Source organism: Gopherus flavomarginatus (assembly GCF_025201925.1).
Source record: "Gopherus flavomarginatus isolate rGopFla2 chromosome 13 unlocalized genomic scaffold, rGopFla2.mat.asm SUPER_13_unloc_5, whole genome shotgun sequence".
In the NCBI taxonomy this organism is placed as follows: Eukaryota; Metazoa; Chordata; order Testudines; family Testudinidae; genus Gopherus; species Gopherus flavomarginatus.
The window spans coordinates 484,152-508,462 of NW_026114613.1; the positions used below are offsets into that span (position 1 = coordinate 484,152).

Sequence of the window (24,311 nt, forward strand, 5' to 3'; positions counted from 1 at the left end):
ATGCTTCCCGAGTTCTAGTGAATCGACATCCTCAACCCCCCCACCAGATAAACCTGCCCCCAAACCATTCTAAACGCCCGACTTGAAAGAGGCGTTTAATAAATTAGCGTCAAGAGCAGAGGAATTAATAGCAAAATGGCAGGAAAAGGTGGGGGAAGGGAGATTGACTGGGACAGTGAACCTTCTTCACCACAGTCACCGTTACGCAGTTTATCAGGCAGCGTATCAGAGCTTAAAAGTATTTTAACATCACCACGGTATCAGGCCATCCTAGAAAATCCTGACACATCCCATGACTCTATAGCCTACCGTAACCGTTATCAATCCGTACTGCAACGGACTAAAAAAAATCGGGCCAGACAAAAGCATGAGCACTTTCCCTCTTCGACAATTACCAGGGCCAACTGGGTTGGTGACCGTACACGCCCCTTGGTCACCAGGCAATTTATATAACCTAATAGAAAAATTCCCAAAGATCCAAGAGGATCCTGTTAAATTCCAGGAACAATTGGGTATGATAGTAAGATGTTATGACCCTTCATGGGCGGATATGAATCAACTCTTAACGGCTATAGTGCCCAGGGAGACCCTAGCTCGCCTTTATCAAAAGGCCAGCTGGCCTGACGATCCCCTGGGTCTCACACACGACGAATTAAGGGCTAAAAGGGAACCTGGTCAGGGAGGTCCTTTCCGTCTGCCCCAAGAAAATGGATTGGACAAAAATAAATGCTTGTAAGCAAAATAAGGAAGAAAATCCGGCTGATTACATGGAACGCATTAAGCAAGTGTTTGAAAGGTACTCGGTGATTAAAGAAGCAGAAACAACGGCTAGGCAGGCGGTGGTGGCTGCCTTTGTGCAAGAACTCTTGCCCAAGGTGGGAGAAAAGTTAAGGATCAATATAGTGGATTGGAAGGGCAAAGAGTTAAAAGGAATCTTGGCTGCGGCACAGCATTTTTATCGACAATTTGAAAGAAAAAAGTACGAGGCAGAATCTAAGCTTATGGCCCTGCAAATCCAAACTAGGCAGGATACTAATACAAAGGGTCCCAGGCGGAAACAGACACTGCCAGTGGCTGGGGTCCAGCCCCTGACTGGAAGTAACCCTTCGCCCATTCCCAATCAGACAGCCTGCTTCCTGTGTGGACAGGAGGGGCATTGGAGAGCGAATTGCCCCCAATTGGGGAATGTCTATTGTAGGTATTGTAAGAAAGAGGAACACCTCATTAAGGATTGCCCCATGCGCCCCCCTAGACAAAACCCATGACTGGGGGGAACTACGGGACAACCTTTTCCCGCTCCACCCCGTCCACCCCCCAATTATTAGGAATGCCAGGAGACTGATAACGTCGTCATTGCCCCGCTTATTTCAGTGGACCAAACTGGTCCGACAGTTTCTTGTTTAATTAATGGTGTTCCTACTCCCTGCTTGATTGATATGGGGGCCTTTAGATCTACTCTTAGGGCACAGGAGTTCTCCACTGTGCCCCTCTCTTCTGATGTAGTTACAGCCATAGGAGTGGGAAACACTCCTATTCCCCACCCTGTTTCATCCCCCTTATCGGTATCTATTGGCCCCCTCTCAGCCAACCGTGCTTTCCTTCTCAGTCCTTGTTCCCCCGTTAATCTTTTAGGTAAAGATCTGTTATGCAAATTAAATTGTACCATATTTTGCTCCCCTAATGGAGTATTTTTGGAAGTGCCCGATCCGGCCCACAATGAAGTACTAGCCCTCTTACAAACAGATCTAGCCCCAGATAGGGAGACCAACCCCAGCCCTTCCTCTTGCAACAGGAACTGCTGGCTAAGGTTTCCCCCACGCTGTGGGCAGAACATGCTAATCAAGTAGGGCGCATTAGCTCTGCTCAATCTGTTAAAATTCAGCTAAACCCAGAAAAACCTCTTCCCAGAATTCGGCAATATCCCCTCTCCCAGCAGGCGGAAGAGGGAATTCGTCCAGTGATTTCTGCCTTACTCGACCAAGGAGTTATTGTACCGACAGTGAGTTAATGTAATTCTCCCATTTTACCTGTGCAGAAACCCGGGAAAAAAACCTGGTGATTCGTACCGGATTTGCGAGCCATTAATGCTGCTGTCCTTCCAACTTTTCTGGTGGTCCCCAACCCCGCCACAATTCTCTCTTGTGTACCCCCGACTGCACAGTATTTCTCTGTGGTTGATTTATGCTCAGCTTTTTTTTCCATCCCGATTCATATAGATAGCCAGTTTCTCTTCGCCTTCACTTATCAGGGTGCCCAATATACCTGGACCAGATTGCCTCATGGATATACTGAATCTCCCACTATCTTTTCACAAATCCTAAAGAAGAATCTGGATGATCCAGTTCCCTAAGGGATCAGTTCTAATCCAATATGTTGATGATTTATTACTAGCCTCTAACTCTCTAAAAGCTTCTAAAGCTGATACATTAGTTTTGCTTCAGGCGTTGGCTCAAAAAGGCCATAAAGCTTCTAAGGCGAAATTGCAACTCTGTCTCCCCGTGGTTCACTATCTTGGTCACGATATTTCCGCTGGAAAGCGTGGCTTGTCTTCCTCACGAATACAAGCTATTCAACAAATTCCAAAGCCAACCACTAAAAAACAAATAAGGGGGTTCATAGGCATGGCAGGCTATTGCCAACAATGGATCCCCGGATACAGGGCCGGTGCAAGGATATTTTGCGCCCTAGACGAAAATTCCATCTTGCCCCTCACAAAATCACATACATTATACGCAATACACGGTCACAGAGTAACATGTTATAATTTAGAATTTATGTTTCTGCGCTTTAAGTTTAGCAAATTTAGAAACAAGTTCCTCCAAGTCAATGCTGTGAGCAATGTCATGTTCTATTGACAAGGTAGGTAGCCCAACAAGTCTTTGTTGCAACATTGAAGTTCGCATATATGTTTTTATCAACTTGAGCTTCGAGAAGCTTTGCTCACCACTGGCCACAGAAACTGGGAGAGTCAAGAGGATGCGAAGAGCAATAACTGTGTTAGGGACACTATCTGTCAGCTTATTTTCCCATATGAAGTTCAATACATCTTGTGGTGATGAACTCCTTTGGATTCGTCTTGCAATAGCTTGCAATTCACTGCACAAGTCAAAGGCATCAATATCCTTGGATTCACCATGTTGCAAAACTTTCTCCAGATTCAAGCAATGTTCCATAATTTGCTTTGGTGTTTTATTTTGCAAACTGTAAACATCATATATGAAACCAAATACTGAACTAATTTGCTGCATCAATGTGAATCTTTCTTCAACCGAATGTATTGCTGTGTCAATGACTGCAAAGTAAAAGTTCACTTTGAATTTTTCTTTCGGATCATAAATAGGTTCGTCATCTGCTTCATATGTGAACTGCTTCCTCTTCTTTCTAATACGGATTGGATCTGGTTCAAAAGTGCCGGTACATCCAACTCCTCCGCAAGTTCACCTGCATCTACCAATGTTTTCTCAAAGGCTGAGTCACTTCTGTGGCCCTCAAGAAACTTCTTGGTTTCTCCAAGTTGATTAATGGCATCACATATATCAAATTCTTTTGCCTGAAGTTGTTTGCTAGTTCTGTTGATCTCAAACAATATGTCATACCACAAAACAAGAGAAACAAGAAACTTGAAACTAGAAATGGCTTTTGTAAGAGCCTTTGCATCAACTCGTGATGTATTGCCAGATGATCCTGTCAGAGTATTGTCTTCATAGATGTCTACCAGAGCATCACAGATGTCACCAATGAAAGCAGGATGGAAAAGCTCCCCCCGCAGAAGACCTAAGACATGATGGCTGGATACATAAACAGACACCTGTCCCTCACAGGCACTACCTCATAACATGCCAATTTTGCTCTGGACAGAATATCATAGAGGAATACTATGGATTCAGTGGTCTCTACAGTGGCCAAGCAACAGCATGACAACTAAGCTAACCAGTCCTTCCAACTTTTATGACTGCTTCTTGGACACTGGTGAGGGGTAGCGGTGCCAGACTGAGCCCGGTGATGGGTGCACTACAAATCTACAAACTGAGGCAAGGTGCTGGGCCTAGAGTCCTGCTGAGACTGCTGTCCTGCCCCAAGTGGAGCACAGCCTCCATGAGGAGAGAACTCAAACAAATATCACGCTCCTTCTGCATGATTCCCCCAAGCACTTCTTCAGGCAGCTGCTATGGAGGTCACTCACAGGCTTAGGCCTGCCTGTTGCAGGCAAAACACAGCAGCAGGGCTTAAAACTCAGACAGGGCCACCCAGAGGACTCAGGGGGGCCTTGGGCAAAGCAAAATCGGGGGCCCCTTCCATAAAACATTTGCAATACTATAGTAACATGTATTAGGAAATGTAAAAAATAACTAGTGAAATACATTCAAAAATTAATTTGTAATAATTTGAAAATAAACTAAATAAATTATTTCAAAACATTAAAAGCTGTAATGGTATGTATACATTTGCAATTACATAATAGGCAGTTGCTGGGTGATTGTGATAGTTGGTACCAATGGGCTGTCGTTCCCTGGGGGTGGTACTGTTGTTGCCCACGGCTGGGTGAGGAGCTGGGCTCTGGGTCCAGTGGCGCCCAGCTCACAGGGGCTGGGCTCAGGGATATGGGGAGATAGGGTCAGGGGGGTGTCCAGCTCAGAGGGGCTGGGCTCAGAGCTGGGGGTCAGGGCTGTTGGGGGGATGGGGTCAGGGGGTTTCCAGCTCAGAGGGACTGGGCTCGGAGCTAGGGGTAAGGGCTGTGGGGGGATGAGGTCGAGGGGGTTTCCAGCTCAGAAGGACTAGGCTCGGAGCTCGGGGGTCAGGGCTGTGAGGGGGATGGGGTCAGGGGGTGCCTGGGGGCACTGAGGCAGCTCAGCTCTGAAGGCTGCTGTTCTCTCCAGCCGTCCAGGCACAAGGAGAGCAGGAGCAGGGACCAGCCAAGGACCAAGGGGGAAGGAGCACAGGCACCTGAGGCCGACCTGTGGGGAGGCACTTGCTTACCTTGCCCAATGCATGAGCGCTAGGGTCCTCTTTCTTCCTCCGCTCCACCAGACCACTGCTGAGGCTCTTTTCTTCTCCGTGCCCCTCGCTGGGGCTGACATGGAGGCTGAGCCAGGGGGAAGCCGTGGCTTTCCTCCAGAAGCGAAGCCCTGGTGTTGCGCCGCTGTCGCACGGCCCCTGCCACGTGCCCTAAGCAGAGCTGCGCAGCTCTGCCCAGCCGCCGGTGCCCCTGCAGGGCAACGAGAAAAATTGCAGAGGCTGGAGCCCCTGCTCTGGGAGGGAGAGGGATTCTGAGCCTCTGCCTGCAGCCCAGGGATTCCCCTGGGTCAGCGCAGCCGCAGTCAGCCCAAACTTCTGGGCTGCCGCGGCGGCATGCTGACCTCGGGGGTACCCTGGGCTGCCGGACTTCCGCAGCGGCTCCCTGATCCCAGGGGTGCCCCTGGCTGCTGGACTGCCGCGTGGCGGCGCGGTCAGACCCCAGAGGCGCCCTGGGCTGCCGGGCTGCTGCGTCGGCGCACTGACCCTGGGGGGCGCCATGGGCTGCCGGGCTGCCTCAGTGGCTCCCTGACCTCGGAGGTGCCCTGGGCTGCCGGGCTGCCGCAGCGGCTCCCTGACCCTGGGGGCGCCCCTGGCTGCTGGGCTGTCGCGCGGTGGCACGCTGACCCCGCGGGTGCCCCGGGCTGCTGGGCTGCCGGGCTGCCACGGCTGCACCCTGACCCCGGGTGCGCCCCGGAATGCTGCAGCTGCGCCCTGACCGCGGGGGGCGCCCTGGGCTGCCGGGCTGCCGCGCCGGCGCCCTGACCCCGGGGGCGCCCCAGGCTGCTGGGCTGCCGTGGCTGCGCGCTGACCCCGGGGGCGCCCTGGGCTGCCGGCTGTAGGTAGCTGCTGCCGTGGGCAGCTCAGATTGCCTCTCCAGGAGCAGCGGCTGCAACCATTTAAAGAAATTTGTGGGGTCGCCGCTTTTTGGTGCCCTCAAATCTTGGCGCCCTAGGCAACCGCCTAGGTCGCCTAAGTGGTTGCACCGGCCCTGCCTGGATATGCATCCCTTGTATGGCCCTTACAAGATTTAACCCTCAATAAGGTCACCGATCCCATTCCATGGCCCAAGGAAGCAAAGGAAGCCATCCAACAAGTCAAAAACTCCTTGGCCAAAGCCCCTGCTTTTGGCCTTCCAGACTATAAAAAACCTTTTAACTTGTTTCGCCATAAAAAGGAGAGTTTGGCCCAAGGAGTCTTTACGCAATCACACGGGGAGAAAAACAGACCCATTGCTTATTTTAGCTCCTCATTAGATCCTGTGGCAGCAGGATTACCCCCATGCCTTTGATCTGTAGGGGCCGCCACAATGTTAGTCAAAGCTTCTGCTTCACTTGTCTTAGGCAGTCCTTTGACTGTTGCAGTTCTCCATGCTGTTACAGCTCTTCTGACTAAAAGTAAAACTCAGCATCTTTCAAACTCTCGGCTTACAAAGTATGAAATGCTTCTTTTAAATGCTGCAAATGTTACCTTAATTAGATGTCCAGCACTTAATCCTGCTTCTCTTCTACCTACTACAAACGATGGGGAACCCCATGACTGCTTATCCATAACTGCTGAGTTGTCTGCCCCTAGACCTGATCTGCAGGATGTTCCCCTGCAAAATCCAAAGTTGATTTATTTTGTGGATGGTTCCTGTTTAAGGAATTCAAAAGGCCACCCAGTGGCGGGATATGCTGTTTGTGATCAGCAGAGTACTATAAAGGCTTTTTCCCTTCCCTCAGTGAAATCAGCCCAAGTTGCTGAACTATTCGCCCTTACTAGAGCTTGTTGCTTGGCACCCAGCATGTCCGTCACTATTTATACAGATTCTAAATACGCTTTTAAAGTAGTACATAATTATGAACAATTGCGGAAATATAGGAGTTTTCACACCTCTACTGGAGCGCCTATCAGTCACGGCCCATACGTCAGTGCTCTTTTGTCTGCTCTTCAGTAGCCTTCTGCCATAGCTGTAGTTAAATGTCCTGCCCATCAGAAACCCCACGACGACGTTACTCGAGGAAATGCCCTGGCGGATGCTGCTGCCAGGCAGGTGGCCCTTTCCGGGTCTCCGGCTCCCGTTGAAGTAATCGCTCTTTGTATGTCTCAGTCTCCTTCTCCGGTCGTCTCCCGGCAAGATCTAACCCTTACGCAGGAATCGGCGCCAGAAGAAGAAAAAAACCACTGGAGACAGTCCAGTTGTTTCAAGCATCCAGATGACGCCTTGTGGCGCGCACCAGACGGCCGCCTGGTAGCGCCCCTGGCTTTCCTTCCTCACCTTTCCCGTGTAGCCCATGGGCTGGCTCACGTGGGAAAATAAGGAATGATTGCATCTGTAGCTAAATACTGGTATGCTCCAAAGTTTACGAGCATAGCCCAGCAATATTGTCGTTCCTGTTCTATTTGTTTAGCTTACAACAGTGGACAATCATTTCGAACCACCCAAGAGGCACATCTGACGCCCTGGGGACCGTTTGTAAATATCCAACTAGACTTTATAAGTTTACCTAAGTGCTGTTCATATAAGTATGTGTTGGTATGTTTCTGTATGTATTCGGGGTGGGTGAAAGCGTATCCCTGTGCAAAGGCAGACTCGACAACAGTTGCAAAGAAACTACTAAAAGATTTCATTCCCCGGTTTGGACTTCCCGCCTCCATAAATAGTGATAGAGGCACCCATTTTACTGGCCAAATTACGAAACAAATCTGCAAAGCTCGCCATATAGACCAGCATCTACACTGTGCACACCATCCCCAGAGTGCTGAGGCAGTTAAACATAGAAATGGGAGTCTGAAAAATAAACTGGCAAAATTGTGTGCAAAAACGGGCCTTAAATGGGCAGATGCACTTCCACTGGTGTTAATGCAAATAAGAAACACCCCTATGCACAAACATGGACTATCCCCCCATGAGATTCTCATGGCTAGACCAATGCGCATGCCTTTAACCCCGCCTTTAAACCCTAAGGCTGTGGAGTTACAATTATGTAATAAAACAGTATTAGAATATTGCAAGGCACTAATTCGCCATGTTAGATTTGTTCACTCACAGGTCCAAAGCGCCCTACCGGATCCAGCAAAGGCTGCCTGCCACCCCCTGGAGCCTGGAGCCTGGGTCTGCTGCAAGGTTTTCCAGTGAAAGTCATCCTTAGAGCCCAAGTGTAAAGGTCCGTACCAGGTTCTACTAACTACACATACTGCGGTGAAATGCCGAGGACTTCCTAATTGAATACACGCATCCCATTGTAAAAAGGTAACACCACCTCTAGACCCTACAACTGCCCCGTTTGTTCTGTGAACTCAACCGTCAACAACGACAAGCACACCCGGAACCAAATCCAAGAACCACCTCAGGAGCCGGCAGGTTGTATAAGGGTACAATGGGTGACACTAGAGCTAAGATTAAGAAAACAGCCCTGATACGGAGATGGCTGATGCCCTCCATTTGGCTTATCTCCGCCCTTATATTCCTCATGTTCCTCTTGAACCTTTATGACTCTCTTTTGCTCTCAGGAATTAATCGCAAAACTAATTCGGTGCCTTCTTTTTTAACACTGATACCAGAGACTGAGACCAGATCAAGTTTTCCTCTACGTGACGTACGAACTTTTGCGTTCACCAAGAAGGAAAGAACAAAAAAAACCCGAGAAATCACAAAAAGAAAGCGGCCAAAGACTCTCACTGTAAAGGATGTGAAAAATTGGTCGTGGTATAAAAGGCGTAACATTGTTTGGTGGCAAGAAGGAACTTGCAAAGCTAATGATTACCACTGTGGTATTAATTGGAGCTATATTATTCCCATCCCAGCCCGTTGCCCACCACCTTATGTTCCAAACGAATGTACAACTATCCTCGAACTGTTAAATAATTCACACCCTTCTCTCGCTCCCCCTACTGTTCCTCCCTCACCCGGTTTTAACTCACAGACTCCACAGTCCCAGACGATTCACCGTCGTCGAACTCCCAACCCCGTCCCACACCTACCAACCACATCCACCATTTTACAATGGCCCCGACCATCCTTTTCTAGTGACCTGTTCTCTTATTGTGCAACCAAATTGTTTTTCTTGATGCAAGGCCACTTATTCAAAAGTATAATCAAATGAAATACATTCGGAAAAGTATACCTTGCTTATATAAACAGAACTACTGCCGCCAATTACAGTGGCCCTGCTTATAAGACCCTACATTATATAACAGGATGGGAAATCAATGTAAATTTTATGTTGATCCTTGGCATTTGTTATACCCATAACGAACAAGGACCAGAGTGTTTTCTAGTTACCCAAGTTACAAAAGCTGGTGTTCTCGTACAAAGGCTGTCTCAACTCAGTAATCTTTGCTTGTGTAAAAAACGTTCCCCTTACCAAAAATATAACTTGCACTTTAATACAATACACCCCTTCCCACTCAGTTAACATTTCCATGGCCAAACAAAGCATCCAGGTACATAACCAACGATTATGGTGTAAGCCTACAGAAAAACCTAATCTCTCAGGATTTAAATGGACCGTGTTAAATGCCACCCTAGGCACCATTCGGGTTTCTCTTCCTTTGACCCATTTTCAAATTACTGCCACATATCCAAATTGTTGCAAGGGAGCTACCATACGCCTGCTACTGGGAACTAATACCGCGGCCTCAGCTTGGACTATTTATAAAACACAGCTACATGAAGGTCGGCTAGAATAGTTAGAACAGGCCGCAGGTTTTATGTCTGGGGCTCAGATAACAAAGCAAAAGGCCGGGATAGATGAGTTACACATAATCTCCGCCCTGAGTGCTGTTACCCAGGAGCTGCTTATGCAAATGATCCAATATGCTGCTGCGGCAGGGAAGGCATTGCAGTGGGATCAGGCATGTTCAAAGATACAGAATTATCTTAACGTCATCCTCTCCTCTATTCAAAAGGACCTTAAACAGCAAAACTGGCCCACTGCCCTTCCTAACACTTCAGGTGTCCCATCCAATTTGTGGCCATGAAGAGACACTTGGAAATTTTCGGGATGAAGGTGCTGGTGCACACAATGTTCCTTCCGGGCCTATGGACCCGTGAATGAAGTATGGGCTCCTGCATACCATATCCTCCCGGGTCCATGGGGTGGATGCTTGTGGGACTGGGTAATCCACTGGGATGTGTGGAAAATTTAGCCTCCCAGCAGCCCTAACCACTTCTTGGTCAGTGTCCCAGCTATAATTCCTAACCTTTGGATAGGCCTGGGTAGCCTCTGGACCTATTGGCCTTTACAACCTCCCCAACTTCAATGCATTCAATATTTAAATCCCAAAGAGGTAGTCACTGTTCATCACCAAGTATGTTGGGAAGGTATAGGACATCTACAAGATTCAGCCTCCCACACCCTCTTGCAAGCAAATAACAGCTGTGTCTATGTTAACTCTTCTGTCATACATGATGTAGCCTTTAACCTACTTACAAATTCAGGTACCCATGCTATCTATTGGCCCACAGATAAAACGTATCAAGTTTCGTCACAGTTCAAAGTTACTTTTGACTGGACATCTGTAATACCTGATCGCTTTCACACACTATTTTCCCTCTTACCAGAAGTCCAATCTATAGCTGAATTGCAAACACAAATCCATTATCTTAAAACCATATATCAAAATATCCTAAAGGCACTGCAGACTGCCCATTTGGTCGCCTCGCTTTGCGTGGAAAGCGATGTTCTCTGCCAAGTTACAAAAGTCTTACACCCATCCCAACACCCTTGGTATGTATGGGATCTTTTAGGGTTCGGCATACTTATCACTCTGTGCCTCTGCTGTTGGTGTTGTTACTGTTGTAACACACGTTGCTCTAAATGCCCAAGCTCAAGCCCCACTTCATACACTCCACCGCCAATAATACCCTTGAACCCATTAATAGAATTGACTCTTGCCAATGAAAATTACCTGCAGTATGCCACGCTGGATGCTTCCCCAGAAGAAGCCACCTATGCTAGCATTCCAAACTTAAAAAATCCTCATCCGGAGGTTCAAAACTTAATAAATATCCAAAGTAGAAAGTTTAATGCCATGTAAAACAAAGGCATCAAAAAGAAGAAAATAATAGGAAAAAACAACCCCCAGGTATAAATCAAAGGTATAGTATAAATCAAAGGTATAAAGCAAAGGTATACTGCCTATAAGTGCTCCATAAGTATAGGGCCATAAAATTACTAACTTTATAGGAAATAAGTTGCTATATTAACAACTGCGGAACTGAACTCCCAGGAGACAGTTTCGCTATACAGAAACCATGATCATGCTGCTTGCAAAGGGTAAAACTTAAAAAAAATGCCTTAATAACCAGCCCATCACTGCCCTAGTACTTAACATGTATTAATGGCTGCTTTGAAATTCCCCGCACTGAATAACTTATTAACATGCATATGTTAGCATAAAAGTATAACTCGGTATCAGCATAAAAAACATCTGGCCGGAATTGGAAACTAAACACCAGACACTAAATCCCAGAGAGCCATGCGAAGCTTGTCAGCCTGACCGCAAGTAGGGGTAAGTAAACTGTCAGGGTCTCCTAACAATCAAGTAGGCATCTATAAGGAAGTAAAAAAATAAGGCTTGCAATTTTAAATATGTTATGCCATATAAGAACAATATTAATTGTATTTTTTCAGTATATGCCATGTAATAGCCAAATAAGTTTGTAATTTATGTGTAAGCAAAATATAATAATTTGTGCTTTTAAGCTTTATAAGCGCTGGCAAAAATCAGTACAAAAAAGCAGCTTAACCCTTGCTAGGGAATACGCTGACTCTCTGTGTGTGCACACATGTATTAATAATATATCAATAAATGGAGCCTCCGGCTGTCTGATCAAATTAACAAGGTGGTGGTCTTTTCCCTGACACTTGTATCTTTTGACATGTAGCTTTTCCGTTTTCTTCTGCCTACTTGCTTGTTTCAAAGAGCATGTTGTAATATTCAGAAAGGCGCAAGTATTCTCTCTCTTCCCCTCCCCTCCCCCCATAGGAAAGGAGAGGGGAAAGAGGTGACCTCTACACAAACCACTCCTCCTTGCAACAGGTTTTTTTAGTTCTTTAACCTTTTGAGTCATGTGAGTGACGTGCTCTTTTGAGTGCATTTTTAACCTGCCTGATCTTTATAACACATTCCAGTGTTTGTATCATGGAGACATCAAATGCTTTTCTATGTCGGACAGCAACTCAGTCCATCACGGACACCATCTATTGCAGCCAAAGACTGAATGGGACTCCACGGAGGTGCTCAGCTCTTCCTCCTAATGGTCATTGTTGAGCAGAATATGGAACTCCTTTACTTTGCCTTGTATCATGATATCCACCACTACCACCCCTTGTACTGTCAGTGAGGACTGAACCTGATACATTCAGCACCAAAAGCACAAGCCTTTTTCACTTTAGCTAAAGCAGTAACTGTTACATAGTTGTAATAAGCTGCTGTTCTCTCTGTAGAGCAGTGGCTAGAAGGGTACATGAAACATCCAGCATGTTCTACTTGGAAATATGTATAACCTACAATGTATGTAATTGGCATATGTAGTGATCGGGGGGAGGTTCCTTGAATGTGTAGTCCAAGTTTGGGCATGAAAATAACTTGGCTTTTAACTCTTCCATAGGCTCATACAGCACCTTCACACTTGGCTTGTCTAGTTATAGGCTGATAGAGCTTCAGGGGTTGTTTTTTTTTTTCTCCTTAGTAGTAGTTAGTAACCTTATTGATAGGGCACTTACGTTGAGCTCCAAACAAAACCCATATTGCAAGGTATTGACCATTTGGGAAATAGTCATTTGGATCGCAGGCTCTGAAATTTAAGGGGACTAACAACGAAGTACCACAAGTACTTTTACTTTTACTTTTGTTTGCTACGGCTGCTTAACTATTTCAGAAATCCCACCTCTTTTGTTTAAATTGCACTTTTAGAAAATACTCTTTAACTTAGGGGACACTTTAATCTACATTAGTACCACCAGATGCCTCCCTTACAGCTGCTGCTGATCTCTACCATTATTGTCTTCATCATACTCGCAGCCTGTGGTAAAGTAGCCTGTTGGCCAACACTTCCAAACTTGTTGCCACTTCAGAAGCCAGGAGCAATAAACCAAAGTTCCTACAGTAATCAGCATTTCCAGATCAGTTATCTGTTTTGCTCTGTGTCTAGCCTTCAGTTTAATTCTTCTGTCCTCATCAGTATCTCTCTGAATATGAGGCAGTCTTTTCTTATGATATATTATAGAAGTGTGCTCCAACCAAAACCTTTGATCCAAACATTGAAGAGTGTTCAAATTAGAGCGCCAAATCTGTATTTTCCACCTGGCTTCTTTCTTCATAATGGAAGGAGATGATAACCCTGGATCCAGAATTCAGGTGGTTTGAAATTGGGATCCAGGTTTGATGGATTGACAGCTTGGATTCCTATCTGACTGTTTTTGGTGTCTATCTGAGCCTGAACATTAGAGTGTCTGGATTTCAGGGGTGAAATCCTGGCTGTATTGAAGTCAGTGGGAGTTTTGCCACTGACTTTGTTGGTACCAGGACTTCACCCCATCTTGCGGGAGGGATAGCTCAGTGGTTTATGCATTGGCTTGCTAAACCCAGGGTTGTGAGTTCAATCCTTGAGGAGGCCCCTTAGGGATCTGGGGCAAAAATTGGTCTTGCTGGCAAAGGCAGGGGGCTGGACTCAACGACCTTTTGAGGTCCCTTCCAGTTCTAGGAGATTGGTATATCTCCAACTATTATCTTACCTAGGTCCAAATTCTGTAGTCCTTACTCAAGGAAAAGTTGTAATCTATTTCAAAAGGATTTTAATCTGAGTGCAAACTGTTCTGTTCCTGTACCAGATATGGACTAGCTTGGGGATGGCAAGGAGGTCAGTAGCTGCTCAGCTTCTTCCTGCTGGTCTCCCTGGTCCCCCTTCCCTAAGGGAGGGGCTTCCGGCATGGGTCAGGGCAGATGACCTTGGGGCGGCACCACACTCGGTGCCAGTCTCTCCGGTCTCTTGCCCGATGAAGATGCAGGTGGTGTGGACACTGTAGTTTCTCGCATGGGAGAGCCTTGGTGCAGGGACCGGGACCACTGCACTGTGTAACTGGCCCTGGAGGGAGCCCCTTGCCATCAGTGGTAGGGCCAGTGTCCTGGCAGCCCCTATTGGGGGTGCCAACCAGCCTGGGGTTCCCTACTGTCCAATGTGGGTAACTGTATCGGTCCAAGTTGGTGCTGGACACCAGCGATGCCGAATGCAAGGGCCACGATTGGCTTCTGGCTGATTAGAAGTGGGACTGGTACCGATGCTCTCGGTACCTGGACTGGAACCGGGATTGGTACCGGTGCTGCCGAGACTGGGACCAGGACCGGTGTCCTAGGTGAGCCCCGGCAATGGCCAGCCCCTCTTCTCCTGGTACCAGCCTCTGGGGGGCTCCAGAAAGCAGCGTGCCCCTCCCATGAATTCTGCATGTTGACTCACCTCCCGTACCGAGACTTCCCTCTTAGTCAGGGGTAAATGGGAGTCCACGGACTCGGAGATTGACCGGGACCAACGCCAGGACAGATGAGGTCCTTCCCCGCCTCAAAGGTGTCAGGCATGGAGGGTTAATCTATTACTCCCTTGAGCCTGTCGTCTGCACTGAGTTCACCTAGAGCTGGACTCAGTGGGACAAGTTGCGCCAGCACCACCAGTGACAGCACCAGTACAGCGTCCACCCCACTCTTCCTGGTGCTTGGGTCCTTGGATTGTGCTGGTCTCCTTTGCAGGGAACGTCCGTGCCCTTTCTTTGGCTGTGTCTTGAGTTGCACCGGGGAGGATGAGCCATGCCGGGGCCTACTTTGGCACTCTGAGCCCGACAGCTTTTCTCAGACATGTTGTAAACAGGGAACTGCAGGGGGGGAAGGATAGCTCAGTGGTTTGAGTATTGGCCTGCTAAACTCAGGGTTGTGAGTTTAGCCCTTAAGGGGGGCACTTAGGGATCTGGGGCAAAAACTGGTCCTCCTAGTGAAGGCAGGGGGTTGGACTCAATGACCCTTCAAAGTCCCTTCCACTTCAAAGAGATTGGTATATCTCCTATTATTATGTTATTAGCTCAAGTATACTTGCACAGCATTCCTCACTGGCCACCTCATGGACAACTCTGAAAAGCATCCAACTTCATAGAGGGATCTGCCTGTGGTATTTCCAGCATTCCTTTCTCTCCTGTTTTGCTATTACTAAGGACATTTGTACACAACAGGATTGTAATGGATCTGGACCCTCACACTGGAGCTACTCTGATTGATTGATGAGCTGAGGATCTGCTCTTAAAACCTCCAGCAAGAAGTAAGCAATATGAATAGAAGTGGGAGCTCTTAATGAAAATCCTGCTTTCATGCAGGTAAAAAGGAATAAAAATATGACAGGGGTGAGCTGCATAACATGCAGTATTTTCGATGAGATGCCAACAACTCTTTGTCAAAACTCATGCTAATAATAAGGAATCTTGGCTTCTAAATTATACCGTGCACAAGCACCACACTGATTTTTTTAAACTCTTAACTCTCCACCTGATTTTTAAATCTCATGTTTTCAAAGTCACTGTTAAAGGCATATGCCCCCACTGTGCGGGAAGGAACCAGACACAGACAGCTTGTTTGCTCAGGAAGGCGCCCCGTTAGCCGGCGTGGCAGCCCTTTTATTCTTTCTGGTTACATTGTCAGCATGAATCAGCATGAATCACAGCCCTGTTTACTTGTTTCTTACTGGCGGAGGATCTCCCTTATCTCCCTGCTTCTCACCCGCTGCTTGCAAGCGTGACGTGCTATGTTTTTCATTCTACTCAGGCATGTAGTGCTGTACTTGCCTGGTCTTATGATCAGGGGGGGTAACGGGGGGTTGCAGGGATTAACTATCTGGTGGTTTGCCAGCCAGGATCAATCCCTACATCTCCCCCTTTACTTTTTAAAGGGAAAGGGCAGGTTTTTTTCTTGCCCAAGGGCACCCTTGGGTGCACAATGAAATTAAGGAGGGAATACACTGAACGCCACAGCAGGTGAGTATGAGGAATAAAAGGCAAAGTCCTCCATAGGTTATTACCTGATGTAACCAACCCCATCCTGGTAGCCAGCTAGATAGCCAGTCCCACCAGGAGGAGAATGGGTCATTGTAAATTTGAATTTGAGCAGTAAGATTTTTAATTAAAGCTATTTGATTATTAATAGCATGGGAGTGATCAGAAATATTAAAACAACACATATCATTAATTTTTCACAACCATAGTGATGTAGCAAAAGAAGATAATCAATGGCAGCTCTATTTTGCAAAATTCCATAACGCAGCTCTGTTTGCTCCTCATTAAGCAATGCCACTGCAATAGACGTGGCATTAAGAGCTTTAACCGCTGAGCAAGCTAACCAATTAAGATTTTTACTATTACTAATTATTAAGCCAGGTATGCCAACCAAGGAGGTGGCCAAGGCATTATACATAACATCACACAAAAATTAGCATTTAGGCAAGCAATAAAAGCAGTTAACAAATTCTCTGGGGTTTTCTCCTTTTCTTGCTGTTCCAGCAGACGCTCAGCTTGCTGTGGGAGGGACTTTGTTTGTACCCACGTCACTGGTGCATTGGGAGTACTGCGGCGCCGTTCTTGAGACAGCGTAACTGTTGTTGTTAATAACTGATTGAAATCAGGAATGGGATTGTTAAGACCCTGGTGCCACGCCATGCTGTGGGCCGCCTGTGGGGTCCTCTTTCCACGGACGGATGTAACGGGCTGGGACCCACACAGGCCCCTTAGGTATGTTAACGGCTGCGTACCCCCGCCCCCAGGTAATCAAGGGGACTGGGGCACTCCACGTGGTTCCAGGGAGTTGTCTATACGTTACTTTAGGGGCGGGGAGTTCTTCCTTGCACCTAAAGTGTTTCTGTAAACGGGAGGTATAATGGGCACATTCAAGCCCCACCCCCCTTTCCTTGGTTATTAGCCAAGTCTTAGCTGTGAGCAGTGTCCTTGAATGGAGACAGTGTCTTATCTACAGTCTCCTAGCTACGTTTTTCTTTTCTGTTAACTCATTCTGTTCTTTTTTTCATCTCCCTTTTTGGCTTCTTTTAACCTGCAAAGGAAACTTTCACTCTTCACTCATACACTTTTGCCCAACAACGAACACGTAAACATTGCCATTATACAGTACATTAGTCTTATTATTTAATATATGCCACACATACTCTTTTACTAAAATAACCTTATTACAGAACTTTGAAGCAACGAGCTAAAACAAGCACACCCACTTTGAGGAGTTCATTCAATTCAACCTCTAGTCCAATAGCCTTCCACCATCCCCAGCCCTCTGGCTAGAAATTTGAGGTAGCCAGAAAGATCCCATGTACAATATGGGGAGTGGGTTAACTTTTCATGTCTTTGCTTTCAAAGACAGTTGGCATGCAAATTATAACAACAATTTCTTTAATTAACAATTTGGCCAATGAAGCTTCTTTTTCTTACTTAAGCAAATGCATTAGACTTTAGTGTATCACATTCTCCTGATTTATCCAAACACCTTGTATTCCAAAGTTGAATAAAACAAGTATCTGCATTTAACCCTTCTATTTAATTTTAACTAGACTATCCTATAAAAATATTAAACACAACAATTTTGGCCACGAGACAAACACCACAAGACAGGACATAGAACACAAAACATAAGTCCTGTTGTGCCAGTAAATGCATGATACGTTGAATGCTGTTCAGCTGGCATCAGTTTTCTCTGATTATCTGAAAGACAAAAAAACAGAGGTCTACCCACCCCTTCTGGGCAGACAATCATCGCTTGAAATATACAAATACCCTTGTTGACTTCAGGCAAAAACAGAGGAATTACCCCATATTTTCATATATTTGTTTCATAAGCAGCCTAGGTTTTCAATTACATAACACTGTATACATTCTTCAGCTAATTTAACTAAATTGTTCATAGCCAAACCAAATAATAGCAATCCAATAATTTCTTTGCCTAAATTTATTTACAAACATTTCGCAGACACCAAGAACTTTTTTCTTTAGCATTTTTACAAAGTTCAATTGCTGTTTCCTCCAGCAACTACAGAGTTAACTTCTCACTCTCCCTTAAATCACTTGCTTGTCTCCCAACAGCCACTTTTATCAACTTAAATCACCATGCCAAGTAAGTCCTGGGTATTTGAAATCCCCATGCTTACACTTACTGACTCCTTCCTTCCACTACACCCTTAAAGTTTTCCAACCTGCTTTCCAATCTCTCTCTCTGTTGCCTGCCTGCCTGGGCCCGATCCTGCTTTTCTTGCTGAACCGTCCCTTCCATGGGCACCAACTTGTTCCACTACCAGTTTAGCTAGGAGGGTGGGCTTCTTAACTAGCCCCCACCCCTCCTGGTCTTTTCCTTTAAACATTCTCACTCACAAGACTACCCGAGTCCTCCTTCATGAGGCTTGCCACCTGGACAAAAATCCAAACCCCTTTAGAGAGTTTACCTAGAGTCCACCCATCCGTCTGCTGACACTTAAACAGAAAAAAGAAATTACACAGAGCGCAGAGGGAATTACAGTCTAAGTCAGACTTTCCCACTTCTATACACTGTCCGCTACAGGGGACGGGACAGAAGGATCTCAATTCAACCTCAGAGCTTCCTCGCACTCATGGCTTCCACTCCAAGGAATTACGAACGAGAGGTTCAGTTCCGCCCACACTCCTAACGCCCAAATGTATACAGAGCAGAAAAACAACAGTAACCGGTTAAACAGAACAGAACCAAAACCAAATAGCATTTTCTTATCCTATTAAGGCATACTTTTACTCATGCAATTCTCAACATATAGCACCAACAGTACCAAGCAAAGCAAACACAAAATAACAAGGGTAAAACAAATAGATGGTGTAAATTCTGCAGTGCTCCCCCCTTCTTAATTGCTCACCAAACTGTGACAAATTTCTGTTACCAATCTATCCCTCGTGTCAGGTGATCAGGCTGACACTACAGGATCGCTGGGGGAAGATAAAGAAAACACACCATAGGACTGAATTTTAAAGCTTCATTAATAAAATAATAAAACAACAATGGAGAGTGTTGGGAACGCTCCCACATCACTCAGGAAAATATTAATGCCCCAAGCCCGAAGCTCCTTTCATACTTACACAGGTACGTCCAGACTGGCCACTTCTGTGTATAATGTTCAGAGGAGGGGGAGAGGTGGAAGGGAGATTATCCTGTATACAGCTTGTCCAGAATTTCCAACATGCTTCTGCTCTTGGGAGGGCTGTTCTTTTACACCCTGGAATCTCCTGCGGCGTCTCTTTCAGAGATTCCAGTCCAGGTCGGCTGCCTGTGGCTTCTTTTAATCTATCTACAAACTGGTGAAAAGGCTCAGAGGACCCCTGTCTAATACTAGTGAAGGACGACAAGGGCTTGCCAGTTATGGGAACGCGACGAAACGCCCGCATGACGGAGAGTGCGGTGCGTTTGAAAGACTCTGCCGGGAGCACCAATTGCGCATCCACCTCTGCAAACTGCCCTGACCCATAAATTTGTTCAGGAGTATTCAGTGCAGAGGAGCAAGCCAATGCTGCAGCCCGGAACTCACTGTCCCATACACAGTACTGGGCAGGAGATAAAATCATTCGGAACAGGTGTTTCCAATCTGTTGGCAACATAACATAGACTGTACCCAGCCCCTCAATGAGACCCTCCACATAAGTGGAGCGAAGGCCAGATTGGCGGATCCCGTTATTTAGCTCACTAATAACCTTGAACGGTAACGGGTGATGTGTAGCAACTGTCTCTCTGGCGTCGTTCAAGGCATAAGTAACTGGGTAAAGGGCCGGGAGGTCTCCCTCCCATTCCTCCAATAAGGGGGAGGCGTCTATCGCCATCGCCTGCTGAAGAGCGGCTTGTACCGCGCTCTGAGCCGGAGAGGGCGAAAGAGAGGAGGGCGACGGCGAATCAGAGAGGGTAGGACTGGGGGCCATCGCCCGCGCCCGAGGGGCAGGACAGGGGGTTTTAGGTTCCGTGATATAGGACGGAGGTGCGGTAGGGGTGGGAGAGGCAAGCGGGGGCGCCTCCTTTCGCAAACGCCCGATTGCCTCTGCACAATGTTGCCACAGCAAAATGTGTTGGATGGGTGCTCGCGGTTCTTTTAGGAATCGCTCACCCACAGTCTGCCAATCGGAAACCTCGAGAGACCCTCTCTCGGGGTACCAAGGGCATTTAACCTCTATGACATGGAGTAAATTTTCCACATGTCGCTGCGATGCTGCTGTGCGACCGGTTACCTTGAGTACTTGAACCAGCTCTTTCGCATGAGCCTTCTGTTGCACGGACAAATCCCCCCCCATACTCACGAGGGAGTGCGCGACTACGCACTGAGGTGCACCACGGCTTGGCCAGCCGGTGGGTACGGAGGGCTGGTATCACGTCGGGGTCACCAGATGCGGGAAGGAACCAGACACAGACAGCTTGTTTGCTCAGGAAGGCGCCCCGTTAGCCGGCGTGGCAGCCCTTTTATTCTTTCTGGTTACATTGTCAGCATGAATCAGCATGAATCACAGCCCTGTTTACTTGTTTCTTACTGGCGGAGGATCTCCCTTATCTCCCTGCTTCTCACCCGCTGCTTGCAAGCGTGACGTGCTATGTTTTTCATTCTACTCAGGCATGTAGTGCTGTACTTGCCTGGTCTTATGATCAGGGGGGGTAACGGGGGGTTGCAGGGATTAACTATCTGGTGGTTTGCCAGCCAGGATCAATCCCTACAGCACTGTGTCAAGTCCTATTGTGATATCCTTGCACTTGTCATTTCCTGCAAGATTGCTACTGACAGAGTCATAATGAAGTGATTAGAAACATATTTGCTGGATGAGAGATGGGAGGGTGATAGGTGTTATATCACTTGGATAGGAGTGAGTAATCATGAAATGAACTCAGCGCCAGAAAGAAACAGCTGGGATTCCCAAGAAAGACCTTGGGAGCTCTTTTGGTTCAGGCTTGTCTGCAGCGAGTGTCATATCCTCAGGGCAAATATTGCTCTTGGCTTTCTACCTATCCTGACTGTCTCCTGGCAGTAGCTTCCTCCCCAAACTTCATTTTCTCTGAGTTTTTAGAGGGGACTGGATGTAGAATTGATCCCTTCCTCTCTTCCCTTTGAGGAAGAGTTTGGGGAAATTCAGTCCTTCATTTCTCTTCATCTCCAGCTGTTCTTTTCATTTGTTCTCCGCTTTTCCATTTCTGTTTCTGACTTTTTTTTCTCAGTTGCCATGGGTGATGGGAGGGTGAGTGAGACCTTGGAGCAGAAGCCTCAGCAGGAAGATGATGAGCAAGTCAAATCACATGGGACTTGATTGCAAAGACAGAAAGGGGGTGTGTCCAGGAAATGTGAGCAGGGAAAACTCTGTGAAAGTCAAGAGAGGCCAGAGAATCAGCAGGGAAACCAGCCAACACAGAAAGTTGGAAAATCTGTTAATTGTAGGGGAACTCACAGAGACCTCAAGGAAACCAGGACCCAGCCGAGAATCCCCACGGGAGACCGAACTAATACGTGTGTTGAGTGTGGGGAAAAGTTCAGTAGGCCCTCACAGCTTCTTAGCCATCAGAGAATCCACACAAGGGAGGCTCCAGCCTAGCAGTGGAGAGCACAAACCACTGGCTTTCCACAGGTGGAAGATCACCCTGCAGCCTCTCCATCCTCCACCCCTGGGACACGGAATCAGTGGTGAGGCTGCACCCAACCCTGACACAGCACAAGGCCTGCCCCAGAAACACCCTGAGGCCCACAAGGCGTGCGGCAGGCAGGCTCAACCAGGAGGAACTAAGTGTGGAGGGCTCAGTGTGGGGGATCCAGGTGTGGGGTGAGAGGATTCTGTGTGCGATAATCTGGGTGGCAGCAGCTCAGTGGGAGGTGTAGAAGTGAGGGGGAATCTGGATGCACAGAGACTTGTTGGGGGGGATTCCAGGTGCAAGGGTAATGGCACTCTGCAGGTGCTTCCAGCTAAAAGTGGTTGGGGCTCAGTGGAGGGGACTGGGTGTGGGGAGTCTCAGCAGGGGGGGTGTTGGTGCTGGGGGAGTGGGGCTTGGTGGGGATATGGGTGCAGTTAGTTGGGGGTCAGTGGGATGGAAGTGTGGATGTGGGGACTCAGTGGTGCAGGGAGGTTGAGAGCAGGGAGCTCAGTGGGAGTGTTCTGGGTGCAGGGGGTGGGATCTGGGGGCAGGGGGACTCCAGATGAAGGGGTTGAGGTTCAGTGGGATGGAGTTTGGGCATCCAGGGTAAGGCTTGGTGGGGGTGTCTGGGTATAGGAGGTCAAGATGCATGTAAGTTAGGTGTGCAGTGACCCCTCTCCCTGCAGTGATGGGGGGAGGATGTTAAATCTATCTGGGTCTTGATTCCACTAGGCTGTTTCATGGAGTTAGCTAACTTGTATTAGCTGTCTTGATGGAAAATTATAACTATTTTTAAAATTATAGAAAATTTCCCATATATAGCAGGCAGGTTTATTTAGCAGATTTCCTCAAGGCTTGACATGACCTCAGTCACTGTTCTGTAGTCCAAATGAATTTGGGGTATCACAATTAAGCTTTTCTTCCCACTGCAAAGCAATTGTTAGTCACCAGGTTCCCCCAGGGACAGAAGGGGCAGACACCCACAAAACACATCTCTTCCTGTCTATTGCATTCTCCACACTCGAGAAGACAAAATAACACATCTGTTTAACTTTGATGGAGAGGTCCCGCCCTAAGGAGCTGGGTCAGTAAGACTACTGAAGCATGTGTTTAGAAAAATTTGCTTTGAAACGAAGATAATTTCTGAAGTATATGTTGGTAAGCATTTTATCTTTCTTTTTCTTGTATCCAATTAATGACTGTTATGCCTCATTACTTGTACGCATATAAAATCTCTTTGTCATTGTGATATATAGTTTCTCTCTTTCTAAGCCAGTGTGTTTAAACTGATGTTTCTGAATAACTCTTTGAAATAATCTTCCGTATTATTCTCCTAAAGGTTTATTGGCCTTGAGAGATTCTGTACTGTCCAGGAGCTGCATTTCTGGGAAATCTGGGAGTGGGGGGGAGGAAATTGGGGGGTCACCGTGTAGTAGAAGCAGGGCTGGGGAGAGACAGAGTGTAACCCCAGTGTGGCTGGTGGGCTGTAGTTACACACAGAGACTCAGAGTGTGGCTTGCCTGCTGGAAGGCTCTTTGGGAGTGGCCCAGGTGGAAGCAACTTCAGAAGGCATTGTAAGGCACCCAAGACTTCAGGGCAGGGGTAATAGAGATGCTCATTAGTCTGGATTGTACCTTGGTATGGCTCAGCTCCTAGCTAATCCAGTGGTTTGGGAAATGCTGTCGCTAACTATGACAATGTGGAGGGAAGAAAAGGGTGGTTTTGGTGAGTTCACGGTCACCCCTAGCAGGAACTGCAAAGATGTTTAAAATACTATCAGTGTTGAAGCTGAGAGAGTTGCAGGAAAATAAAGAACTCTTTTTGCTTAGAACCCCCATCTCAGGTAGCTAACGGAGACTGTGACCTAGGCTTGTGCCTGGTTCCTAACTGATACCTGTGCCACCAGTTTAAAGGAATAAACCTGCCATGTTTGCAGAAGCTATTCCAGCCTAGCACTGCTGAGATTTTCGGTGGTTTGCTACATGATTCTACTCCAGGGAAGTGTACTTTCAGCACGGTGAATGATATGGCAAGAACTCTGATCGAAATAGCAGGCACCCAGCTGTTGGTTTTCACTCCAGAGAAGAAAGCTATGGAGAGCTATGGCCTATATCAAATTGTTCACAGAACACCACTCCCTGCTTCAGTAGCACTGCTTTCAGCCCCAAGGATGCCAGGATTAGATTGGAAACAATTGTCCTTTACCACGTGGCACCAAAGTATCATGAGGAAAAGAGGACATTCCTTCCCCATGGAGTCCAATCTGGCTGCCTTACTGGACAACAAGGACTGTCACGCTGAGTGAGTGACAGTAACTTTTCTTTCCCCCTTTGTAACATAGGGATAATGCCACTGAGCCCCCCTTGTGAAATGCTTTGGGGACTAGGGCTGAGAAGCTCCCATAGAAATGCTGCATATTATCATGGCAATAAAACAGTCTGACCTTCAGGGATTGGGTCAGTGGCTACTGCCCCTTCTCTCCAGCCCTCTCCTTGGACAGGGAAATCTCCCAGGAGAGTTTGGAGTCACCCTCATCCCTTCTCTTCACAGTGGCTCTAGTTCTGGAAGAGCTAGCCGGCAGGAACTTCTCCGGCCCCAATCCCGCCACGAACCCAGGCAGCTCTTCCCCCTCCTAAACGGTCTTCTGCCTCTTGGCTTCCATCTGT

The 24,311-nt window shown here is 47.2% G+C and overlaps 1 long non-coding RNA gene across 1 annotated transcript; it reads right to left on the reverse strand.

The window, feature by feature from the left end:
• Positions 1–17,038: 17,038 nt before the first annotated feature.
• LOC127041854 (uncharacterized) lies at positions 17,039–19,328 on the reverse strand. The gene is made up of 2 exons (XR_007771734.1): positions 19,134–19,328; positions 17,039–17,738 (listed from the first exon to the last, which is right to left on the reverse strand). It is a non-coding gene; the product is annotated as an uncharacterized LOC127041854 (long non-coding RNA).
• Between the last annotated feature and the right edge of the window lie 4,983 nt (positions 19,329–24,311).